The sequence below is a fragment of the Leuciscus leuciscus genome (genome assembly GCF_965113295.1).
Source record: "Leuciscus leuciscus genome assembly, chromosome: 14".
NCBI classification, from domain to species: Eukaryota; Metazoa; Chordata; class Actinopteri; order Cypriniformes; family Leuciscidae; genus Leuciscus; species Leuciscus leuciscus.
Window position 1 is genome coordinate 9,413,407 of NC_138738.1, and position 12,158 is coordinate 9,425,564.

The 12,158-nt window shown below is 37.1% G+C and overlaps 1 protein-coding gene across 7 annotated transcripts in view; it reads left to right on the top strand.

Annotated features, from left to right (window-relative positions):
- foxp1b (forkhead box P1b) overlaps positions 1–12,158 on the top strand; it is a 195,197-nt gene that overhangs the window by 45,399 nt on the left and 137,640 nt on the right. The window contains exon 1 of one of the 7 annotated variants that reach the window (XM_082137338.1): positions 9,311–9,453. The exons of the other annotated variants lie outside the window; for them this stretch is intronic. The gene's annotated coding sequence lies outside the window, so the exon portion shown is untranslated. Of the gene's footprint in view, positions 1–9,310; positions 9,454–12,158 lie in introns of those variants that run through there. 7 annotated transcript variants of the gene reach the window in all.

Genomic DNA, 12,158 nt, shown 5'->3' on the forward strand with positions numbered 1-12,158 from the left:
TTCAGTTTTTTTTTTCTTACGTCAAAATATATGCATACTTGTGTGTTAAAATATATATATATATATATATATATATATATATATATATATATATAAATAAAGAATGGATTTATCTATATGTGTGTTTAAGCACACTAATTAAATCATTAGTAAAAAAAAAAGAGAAAGTTGTGTATATATATATATATATATATATATATATATATATATATATACTATATACTATATATATATATATATATATATATATATATATATATATATATATAAATAAAAAAAGAAACTTAACAATACACTCTATTAATATATCAAATTTAAAGGACCATATCTTTTCCCCCAAAAATATGTTCATCATCTTCACACACTTATTCTGACATTTTTGCAAGATATTCAGTCATATTTTTTCTTTAGAGACAGACAGACAGCACCGAGTCAGTATCTCCCTCTCAAACTCAGAAGATCAAAGCATCTCTCATCTTGTCCTTCTCAAAATCTGAAAATCCAGCTCTGCTTTTTTGTTCTTTTTTTTTTTTTTGCCAGCCGCACAAAGTAACAAACGCTAGCCGGCACGCTTGGGCCCAGGATTACGATCCTTCCAGAATAATCTGTCCATCTTTTTAAGCAAATAGCTTGGCCTTCCATAACCAAGGAGAACAATGGGCGTGCATCGTTCTTGTTGACCTGATGAGGGTGTTTAAATGCTAAGCTGGATGGGATGATGGGCCCTGAATCTATTTGCCAACTTCAACTGCTAATTTGACCTTGCAGTGTTGACCCACATTGGAGTTTTTTCAGACGCTCTTGTAAGCAACCTGTGTTAAATTCATGTGTGTCTCCAGGTTGGTTTTCGACAATAATCACCCAGAGCTTGCAGTTATGCTATATGTAAATGTACTATTATCAACGCATCCAATTTGGTTAAATGGCGTAGTGTGGGTGGCTGTTTTGATCCTTGTACCTACAACACTTACTTCATACTTTTGGCACTTATTGTGTTAGTTTGGTGACCTTAGTGTTTCTAAAAAAAGATGTCACAGTAATAGGAATTGTGACTGTTTGGTATGTATCTGATTGATCTTTGTCAGGCAGGAAAGAAATGACAAACCGCTATCATGTAGTGTGTGTACCTGCTTCATACTCATATGGAAATTGCTGCCATATATCTAGATCTAAAGTGAAGCATTTAAATATTCAAATATGGATCCAAAACAATTTGCAGGCATTACTTTGCATAGAGTGTTATTTGTTGGTGTGGATTGTGTTGGAACAAAGAGCGAAGGCTGGCCGATGGGAAGCAGAAACGGATACGGCCATTTCTCAGAATAGCGGGAGATAAAGGTGTTGAAGTGTTGAAGCTACATATGAATACTGGTAAGTTCTTTAATGGAAACTAGTTAAAGTATTGCCTTGTGTTTTAAAGCAATGGATAGTAGTTATAAGTGCATTTTTGTATACATATTTATTTTTTCTTATTTCAAAAAATATTAAGACACTTTTTTTTTTTTAACTTTGTGGAGTTTTGATTCAGTTGCATTTGGAATTTAATGAAGCAAAAAAGAAGGTTGTCATAATTTACTGACCCACATGTAGTTCCAAACCTGTATGATTTGCTTTCTTCCTCAGAAAACAGGGATATTTTGAAGACTGTTTACCATGCTCTTTTCCGTGTGAAAAATTATGGAAAAGCACCATAAAATGTCAGCATTTCAATAGTTTTTCACTGAAAATCTTGACATTCTGTGTAGAATTGCTTGATGCTTTCATCAGAGATGTAGCAATATTCAATTCTTGAATGATTCATTTGAATCTTTTAAGTTAATCTATTAATGATTCATTCATTCACAAAGCAAAATGATTTGTTCTGGCGTTCATTTCAATGACTCAATTCAGTTCCAGTGGTTAACAGGTTATGGTATACATTTTCTTAAAAGTTTCTCACACAAAGAATATATCATATTAGCCATACTGTATGGATAACCTTTGTGATGCTTATGGTGATTTTGTGTTCTTTTTCAAAGCTTGAAAGTCCTTTATTGTAATTGCATGGTCTTCAGTCTTCAGCATTTCTCCTGTTGTGTTCCACAGAGGAAAGTGCATCATACAGGTTTGGAACGACATGAGGGTGAGTAAAGGATGACAGAATGATCATTTTTGAGTGAATAAACCTGCTTGAGAGTTGTGTCCACGTTGCTGCGGCGCTGAAAATGGCCCTTAAAACATCATCATTTCTCTCCACATTTCAACACAAAAGACTCTATTGTGGCCATGCTGTGCTGATGTTTATTTAAAGTCTCCTCTCTCACACAGTAACGTACGTTTCACCCAAAGAAAACACACCACCCCCCCTCTTCACAGTGTATGTGAGAGTGTGTGTCCGTGAGTGGGAGGGAAAGAGAGGGGGATAAAGGAGAGAAAGAGTGGAATAAATTAAGAAACATCAAGTGGTGATTTAGTAGGAGAGATAGAGACAAGACAGAATGTGCTGGGGATGGAACGGATAGACAGGAGAAATAAAAGGGGTTAAGAGATGGAGGAAGACTGGAAAAAAATAGGCTGGCTGAATGTTTGACAGGGTTAAACACAGTGAAAGATTACCAGAGAAATCTAAGACATCTGTAGCGAGTATCAGCGAGAGTTTTAATTAGGAGGAATCAGCGGTTTTTAATTCTTTTCTAGGTGCTTGGCAATAACGTAGAGATGAATAATTGAAGGGAAAGAGCTGCCTCAGAACACTGTTTAAAGCTAATGTCATAGTCCAGCCACTTGATGTAGTCATTTATCTTATCAACTTCAATTTCAATGAAATAATTGTAGTCATGTTATGTTGCAGAAGGAATTTCTTATAGGAAAACAATTTCTAATGCAATGGAACAATATGTTAAAATGTTAATAAATATGAAAAGTAGGTCAGAAAAAAAACTTTTACACATTTTTAAAAACATTTTCAAAATAAAATGAAACTTAGGGTGTTTTGGGTGGTTGCTAGGGCATTTTAGGCTTTTAAAATAAATCAATTTTATTGTCTACAAGGGTTAAATTGTAAGTCTGATCATTTTGTAATGTAATAGCCGCATGATTTGAGGTACAATTCATGCTCATATCAGTCAGCACTAGTTACACATTGAAGCTTATTATAGAGGTTTAGAACATCCCCTAACCCACAAGATGAGCAATAATCATAGTGATTTAGCCTGCTATGGATTGTGGAAGGAGATGAATCTACCCTAAGTTTTACTTGAATGGTGTGAATCTGTAAGTGTCCAGAGGGGAGGAGTTTGGCATTCAAATTAGGTTCTAAATTATTCACGTAATGCATGATATTCCCCAGTAGAGGTGCAGCACGTCACAGTGAGCCAACTAATTGCATTTGATTGTGCTGGTCTTGTGACCTAGTGTAAATTAACCAGTTTTACAATCATATCCGTAATGTTGACAGTCTGATTTATGCTTTAAGCATACTGTCGTTGTTTTGTTAACCATATAAACCAATAACGAGGGAAGGATCTCGATTGCTCTTTTAAAGCTGCTTTAAAAATCTCCCATCAGCTCCACTGATCATTCCCTTTGTTGAATAATTGATTTTTACTTGCTTTTTGAGTAATTAATATCTGATCAAATTAATATTAACACTGCCTGAAATATTTATGATGAATGATAAAACTATGAACTATCTGCAAGATGATAAATGGCAAGAAAATTCCAAATTAAGATAGAGCCATTTCATTTTCATCTCGAGTTTAAGAAATAAATGAGAATAATTTTTCCAACTACATGCAAATTAGACTAATTCGGCTCTATGTTGGACAGCTAAAGACCTAAATGAAGTTTGTACTGAGGGGGAGATGACATTTGATGAGTTTTTTTTTTTTTTTCATTTGGAAGCTTGATTTATACATGATTGCAACCAAGAGAGTTAACTGAATTTGTTTAACCCTTAAACACATTTTCCCATTCATCCAAAAACAGTATAGGGTTGCTAACGATTCTGCACAACAATAATTTAATCTTTGATGACTGAATAAGGGCAATTCCCCTTGTCTGATACACACACTCATAGTTACCGCAGGCAGAAAACAAACAAATAGGAAGTATCATCAGCAAAACTTGAAATGTCTCAGCGATTTACTGCAGAGCAAGTACTGAACACAATCAAATATTAGTGTCACTGTCACTTGATGGTTGATCTGCTGAAGAAGCTGTCAGCGATCAAAATCGAATATGATCCAGATGCTGAATGTACTTGGAAATGAGCTGTGATGAGGACAGTTATGATGGTATAAACATCTGCTCAAACTGAACCCTCCAAAATATGCTTTATTTTATTCTTCTGTAATTGTTACTCTAATATCAGGAGAGTTTTGTATTACTCCATCCGTGATCCTTCCGTGTTAGATATAGATCCGGGTCGCTAAAGACCCGAATATGTAATAATGATTTGCGAAACATTCATGCATTTAAGGGTTAAATACCAAGGTTAGATGACATCATATCACCCATATGATACATGATAGGGGGGCTCATGGAAATGAACAAAACCGATGATGTCCTGTGGAGGCGTATTCAAAGCAAGAAGTCAACCTCAAGCAGTTTTTTTGAGATCTAGTTGTTTTAGGCAATGTGTGATTATAGGATTAGTGATGCTCCGATCAGCATTTTTGGGGCCGATTGCCGATCACTGCCGATCACAGAATGGAAATATGATAGAGTCAAGAAAATCTTGAAGAACCACCAATATTTATTTAATTGTAGTTAGAAAACAAGATAACATAAGGCTACTGTAGGCCACCTTTTCCAAATAAGGCACAGTATAATTTTTCAAAACAAAGAGGGGTCAGGCAGACTACAATGGATGTAGTTGAGGAACTAACTACATCAGATCCAAAAAATAAAATAATGACAATGACATTTGAGGTTATTAAAACAGTAAGTCCCGCCCCTCGACTGCCAAAAATAAAAGTGTTCGAGCGAGCAAAATCAGCAGGCGAGAGGAGATCAAGCGCGAGAGTGTGGGGAATGATCATGCGCGCGCGCGAGGGCAGAGATGTCATGCGCCCGCGCAGGGTTTGAATGAGCTCGCGAGTTCCCGTTTCCTCGCGCGTAGATCTGTTATCCTCTCGCGAATGTCATTTACCGCGCGCGCCAGCATCAGTTGTGCGCTCGTTTATAATTGCCATTGAATTGCCGTCATAGGAGAACTCATTTTGCCACTGTTAAGCAAGCTCTGCTCTGCTGTTGTGTTGCCGCGCATGCGGAAAAGTTGCGCAAGTTATTTACGTCACGTGATCGGCTTTTTTGATCGGCGCTTTTGGGGGTTGCCGATCAAGCTATTTTTTGCCAATATCGGCCGATCATGATCGGCGGCCGATCAATCGGAGCATCACTATATAGGATGTTGCCATTTGAAGGTTTTGCCTTTATGGTGCACATCGTAATTAAACCTATTTAATGTGAACCAAAATTTTTATATCAAAATTCAGTGGAGTTATGAGTTATTGTACAATATAAATGTACAAAACATCCTGTTTCTTTGACTGTTTGGATGGAATTTATTTATTCATGGTGCGGCAGCTCTTATTGTGGATATTTTTGCATAACAATGTCTTGTCAGAATTAAATATTCATAGTTATCTGAAAACAATCCATGGTTTGGACTGAAATGATAGTTGCTACAATAAATATAGTCACTTGTAATGATAGTTCTGAATTTTAATGCCGGTTTATGAACATAATAAAGGCGACATGAAAGACTTGCCATTCAGTATCAGATAGCCAAGGAGAAGCAAATGATTTCAAATATTAGATATTTAAATTATTTTCAAATGAACAGAGAAGTGAGCAGAGAGAAGGGTGAGGAGTTTCCCCCGGTGGTCCTTCGGGGGCTTTGTTTCTGTGGCGTGGCTCATTAGCGAAGCGAGCTCTTAGAACCGGCACACACACACACCGAGCAGAGGCCCTGAGCGTGCCGTCGACATGCGCACGCTTTCTCTTTGCGGGAATGCTGACCGAGAAGCTGTCCTGATTAAAATGACAATAGTCTAATTAACTCGACCTCTGTGTCAGTGCACAAAACAGTGCGAAAAAAAGGAAATTGGCAGGCCAAGCGACTATTTCTTTGTCTCCGTCCAGAAGTGAGAGATTTTCTCTTCCTGTCGCCGCGTGGTGCGCCAAACCATTTCAGAGTTGTGTTAATGGCAATTATTTTCATAAGCTAATTAAATCCAGGGCCTGCTCTGTGTTTCTGGTTGCGAACCCTTGAGAGACTTAACTTAGGGCCAGCGCTACAAGCACCTTTAAGTAGCAGTCTGTTAGTAATTGAGAAAAATGATACACTTATAAAATGTTTGCATTTTATCTGATTCTAATCTCGAATTTGTGAAATTGCTCATTTTTAGGCAGAGCCAGGGCGACTTAGCGGGCTAACCTCCCTCACCCCGTTTTTCCTCCACCCCTTTCCAAAGTCAGCGAGAGAGAGATAAAGAGGAACAGAGATGCCAGACGAAAGGAAAGGAAACCATTTCGCTGACAAGTAGAAGAACACTAAGCCAGATAACGGCGGATCTTTAAAGCTCTCAAACAGACACCATTCTGAAAGTTGTATTTTCCTCTTGCCCCCGCAATCTGTTGCCATTATTCGATTGGTTAATCTCATCTGAGGGCGGAGAAGAAAAAACAAGTGGAAAAAAAAGAGAGAGAAGAAGAAAAGAACCGCTTAGATGAGTGGAGAGGAAAGTGCTTTCAGTTCTATTATCCTTCTTTTGGTGATTGCGGCCCATAGGGAGATAATTACGCTTTAGTCTTGAGTTAATGAAATGAAAACTTTCTTTCTTTTCTCTCGGCTGAAAAGGAACGGTTGATCTTTTGTGCCACTATCTGAAGGCATCTCCCACCCTTGACAGGGGCACATTGAGGATGCGTTTTGTTTTAGGCTGAAAAAGCCCCCCCTCTCCCCGTACGCACACACTTGGGCTGTCAGTTGAGCAGCGATATGACACATCCTTCAGCATATTGAGTTGCCCGTTCCTCTCGCTTCAGATGCTCTTCCCTGTAGCTCTGCTGCTAATAAAATACACCAAAAAAACAAAACAAAACAGAGAAATACTCTCCATATAACACACAGCCTTTGCTCAATAGCTCAAAGCAAAAGCTACTTTTTGATGCAATACAATTATGCAATTTCGATTCAAGAAATTAACTCATCTCATTAGCAAATTCGTGTTTTTTTTATTAAATGAAAAACCGAAGATTGTAGGAGAAATTGAAACTATATACAATTTAATCAGGCTTAAATCATTAATTTTTTATAAAAACATTTTTATCATTTATCATCAAATTTACCAAATTAAAAACTGAAGCTTGTTGGATAAACTGGAATGATCAGATACAATTTGTTACAGGTTAATGCAGTTCTTTTTGTTGGATAACTAGAATGAGCAATGAGATCTAGTTGAGAAATATTAATAAATGTGAAAAACAGAGTTCATTTGTGAAATTCAGATAACTAACTATTTCAAAGTGAAGCTCGGGCCTTCTAGTTATGGTGATAAACATAATAATAAAAACAATTGTAGTTGGTGTCGTTGTTTTTTGCACTTAATACTTTTAGCTTAAAGTCATCATCTTATCGTCATATTTGTGGAACAGTTTTGTTTGTTGGTGTGGAAAGTTTATGTGGAAAATGCAGGTTTGAATCTCAATCATGTCCCAATTGCATTCTTGCAATTGTTTTCTGTGAAGCAAAAATTGCCAAAAAAATTAATAAATTCTAGCAATATTAATTGAATCATTAAATAATAAAAAGATTAATATATGTCATAGAGCTTTTAACTAGACATTTCTAGCTTCAAATCATCTTGTGTTTGTGGTGAAAGTTTGTGTTTGTGCACCGTCCCCGTCCACATCTGGTTTGGGACTTTAGGACCGGAGTAGTCTGACCCCTCCTCCTCCTCCTCCTCCTCCTCCTCCTCCTCCTGCTCCTCTCTCACATTTCATCATCTGTTCTGCAGCTCTCCACTTCTCACTCACTCGTTCTTTGGCCTCGCTGGATCCATCTGCTGTTATTATTTGCCTCTGATAATTGGCTTGAACAATGGAATGCCTGTGTGTCCCCCTCGCCTTTGAAACAAGACACCCTGTTTATTTTCTGGAGGTCCTTTCTGTGCTCTCTCTGTTTTTTCCCCTTCCTCACTCACCTCATCCGTCAATCCCGTTCCCTTCCCCTTTCCCTTTTCTCTCCCCATCTTTCTCTATCTCTCCTCCTAAGTTTTTCGCTCTCTGCTCTTTTTTTTTTTTTAAGCGAGTTGTTAAAGTCACACATGTAAGTGCGTTTATGAATGAGTGTCAGACTCGGGATTCTTTGCAGGAATGAGTCGTGATTGCTCAGCTTACCATCGATCATGTGATGTTACATTTCTCAACAGCCACTTTAAGGTCGAGAGAGGGGGAGAGCTGCAAGAAGTAAAGCACAGCGTTACTGAACTGCACTGTCCTTTTCACCTCCACCTTTGTCAAAAGTTGTTTTCATTCAAATTTGTAAGGTTTTAAGTTTGCAAGAAAATTGGAAACATCCGATGCAGAAAGAAGGTTCTATATAGAATCTTAAAGGGTTCTGTCAGTTGCTTCATATCTAGAACTTTCAGGGGTTCCCATAATGGCATTATTATGGATTAGTAAAAAAAAAAAAAAAAAATATATATATATATATATATATATTTTTTTTTTATGAGTTGAACAGCTTATAACATACTTTATCAGTACAAATAATTGAAATAACCTTTGGCATAATGCGTCCTTTAAAATTGAGTAAAGAACCCTGGGGAGTGGAGAAATTGGAACTATAAGATGTAATCAATTTGTTTTTAAGAATTTTCTAAATTCAGAACTGAAACTTGCTGGAAAAATTGATTCTAAATTTAAAGAACTTTTTGTTGGAGAACTAGAATGAACTATGATAAGGTATAGTTAATAAATGTTTACAAATGAAGTAAAAAATAATGCACTTACTCCTTTGGGAATCATCAAACCAAACAATTCGAGTTTATCTCCACTGTAGTCCATTTCTCCTCAGCTGTAGTTTGATTAAAGTAGTCCAGGGCCAGGACGGGACAGGTATGCGTTTCCCAGCAGGCACTGGTGCGATCGGTGCCAGCCCTTCATTTGCTGAGTGTTTGTGTTTATGCAAACGGAGGCCCTCTTCCTGCATATTCAATCTTCGACTCAGGCTTTTGTTGTGTTTAGACCACATACCTCCAGCCCCCGAGACCAGAGTGCATGTGTGTGTGAGCCAGAGAGCACGAACGGGGCAAGGCTGCCGGTTGCACACTGCTCGCACACCTCACTTACAACTTGATAAAGAGGCAGCTGGTGAAGAGAGGACTTTTGTTATAGTGTGGATCAAAGTGTGGGACGCTGGAGTTGTTTGGATTTGGCTTGCGGAGCACTGGGCTATGTTCATGGGTGAGTGTTCACAGACTTTAAGCGATACATTTATTCTCCCTCTTCCTCGTCAAGCTAAAAATACTGAGTAAAATTCTTATGTTTCTGACTGTGCATCTCGGATCCCCGTCGTTGTCACACACGCTCTCTCTCTCTCTCTCTCTCTCTCTCTCTCTCTCTCTCTCTCTCTCTCTCTCTCTCTCTCTCTCTCTCTCTCTCTCTCTCTCTCTCTCTCTCTCTGTCTTTCTGAGCAAACCACACGGTATCTGCCTCCGCTCTCCTGTCCAATTAGATCTTTCTCACAAAAAGAGAAGTGAATCTGTATTGGGAGATTTTGCTCTTTCCTCAGTCACTACGCTCACTCTCACTCTGTCTCTGCACAGGGAAATGGAATTTGTGGGTTATTGATATTAATAGTACACAGGATCTGTGGTCAAAAGAGAGAAGAGAATGGATGAGAAAAAGAGAGAGAAAGAGAAGGGGATTGGTGGGGAGAAAGAGGAAACATGATGTCAGAGGGGATGTTAAAGCATAGCTGATATAAAAGAAATGAGCCTTAAAAATGTGTGGCATGATAAAAACAGAAGTGGTGTTTTGTTTGTGTTATGTTTAGGATAACTACAAAAAGTTTTGTATTTAGCCCTATATTGTTAATATTGTTGAATAAAATACAAGCCATATAAATATGCCTACATATTATTTGCTTTATATTGCTATGCATTATATCAGCCACGTTTCTGTAGATATTGGTGTTGACCGAGGTCATTGCTTAATCAGAACGGTTCAGAAAGTATAAAGTAATTAGTTCATTAATGAGTGATGGACATAAACTATCGTTCAAAAGTTTGAGGTCTGTAAGATTTGTTTAATGCATTTGAAAGAAGTCTCTTATGCTCATTATAGCTGCATTTATTTGATCAAAAATACAGTAAAAAATGAAATATTGTTCAAATAGAAAACAGTTATTTATTCCTGTGATGCCAAAGCTGAATTTTTAGCATCACTACTCCAGTCTTCAGTGTCACATGATCCTTCAGAAATCATTCTAATATGTTGATTTGTTGCTCAAGAAACATTTCTTATTATTATCAATGATGAAGACAGTTGTGCTTAATATTTTTGTGGAAACTGTAATGCAGTTTATTTTTCAGGATTTTTTTTAATATTTTGATGAATAGAAAAGTATCAATTAAATGATGAATGAAAAAAAAATTGCTAATGAAAGCTATTGTGTAAAATAAGTATTTAAACTTTTGTTTAAATTCAGAAATTTTGTGTATATATTATTTGCTACATATACTGTAATATTAATCAGCAATATGTAGGCAACCCTGATATCGGCATCGGCAGCAGCCATTAAAACTTGGATGATGCATATTTTCAGTTTTCAGATAGATATTCTCAAATGATTTCCAACATTTTTTTAAGCATGTTTTGAAATAATATCATGAAACTTAAGTACAGTTTTTTTTTTTAAGTACAGTACGTATTTGTGTGATTAAATTGAACATTACTGACCCTGACCTTTAGATATCCATATTGGCATTGGTCATTAATAAAACTATAATATTTCACTGCTTAAAAAGATAACATTACATAACTGGGTTAGAACCCACAGTGACCAGTGTTAACCCTCATAGCCTTAGGCTTTAGCTGAATAAATGTCATTGGGGGAGAGGAAGTGAGAATGAGAAATCGCTTTACAATAGTTTCATGCTCTCATGGCGCTGGTCCGTACTAAAAAAATAAAAAAATAATAATAAATAAATAAATAAATATATAAATATATATATATATATATATATATATATATATATATATATATATATATATATATATATAATCCAATTTCAAAAAAGAAAAAGAAAGAAGAGGGGAAGGTGAGCTCAGAAAAGAAAACAAGTGCAGCTTTTTATTTATCTTTTGGATGATTTCATTAGAATGTGTTTTGAAAGTCTGGCTGGGCCGTTTCTGGTATCCAGAGTGAAAGAATGCTCTATTCAGCTCGCGCTCTTGCCTGTTAACATTTAAATAGTGTAAAGAAATGCACTGCCTTGTTTGTTTTGGGATAGGAACGAAATACCGCTGCCTTGGTATTAAGACTGTGAAAGCTGTGTGTGTGTGTGTGTGTGTGTGTGTGTGTGTGTGTGTACTCTGTGTACTTTGTTCTTAGCTCAGCAAAACGTGAGGGCAGGTCTGAAAAAATGTCTAGACTCAGACAGCCTGACAGTCAGCAGACTATGTACCGATTCGCTCGGCCTCCAGAAGCTCAAGTGACCCACGTACAAGCCAAGATAAATTAGGTTTCTCGTCTGTTTGCATGTCGGAAACCGCCGTTGTTTACACGAACGTGGACGTGCAAAACAATGGGCGAAGCCTGCTTGTAAGTGAATTATAAAAATGACTTTCAGGTTTTTTTGGGGAATAGTTTAAATGAATCAGGCTCTGGTGATAGAGTGAGTGGGAGAGAGACCTCTGTTCAGTCACCTTTTTGTCAGGCTTTTGTAAACAGCTGCATTTGTCTCAAAGTGAGTCATGCAATTTTCCTGTATTTCAGAGCACAGACAGTGACTTGGAAAATCATGTGCACACACCCTAAAAACAAACACAAATGAACTCAATATAGATATCACAGCCTGTCCTCTGCTCAAGTCTCTTTTTTGCGGTCTCTCTCTCTCTTTCTCTCTCTCTCTCTCTCTCTCTCTCTCTCTCTCTCTCTCTCTCTC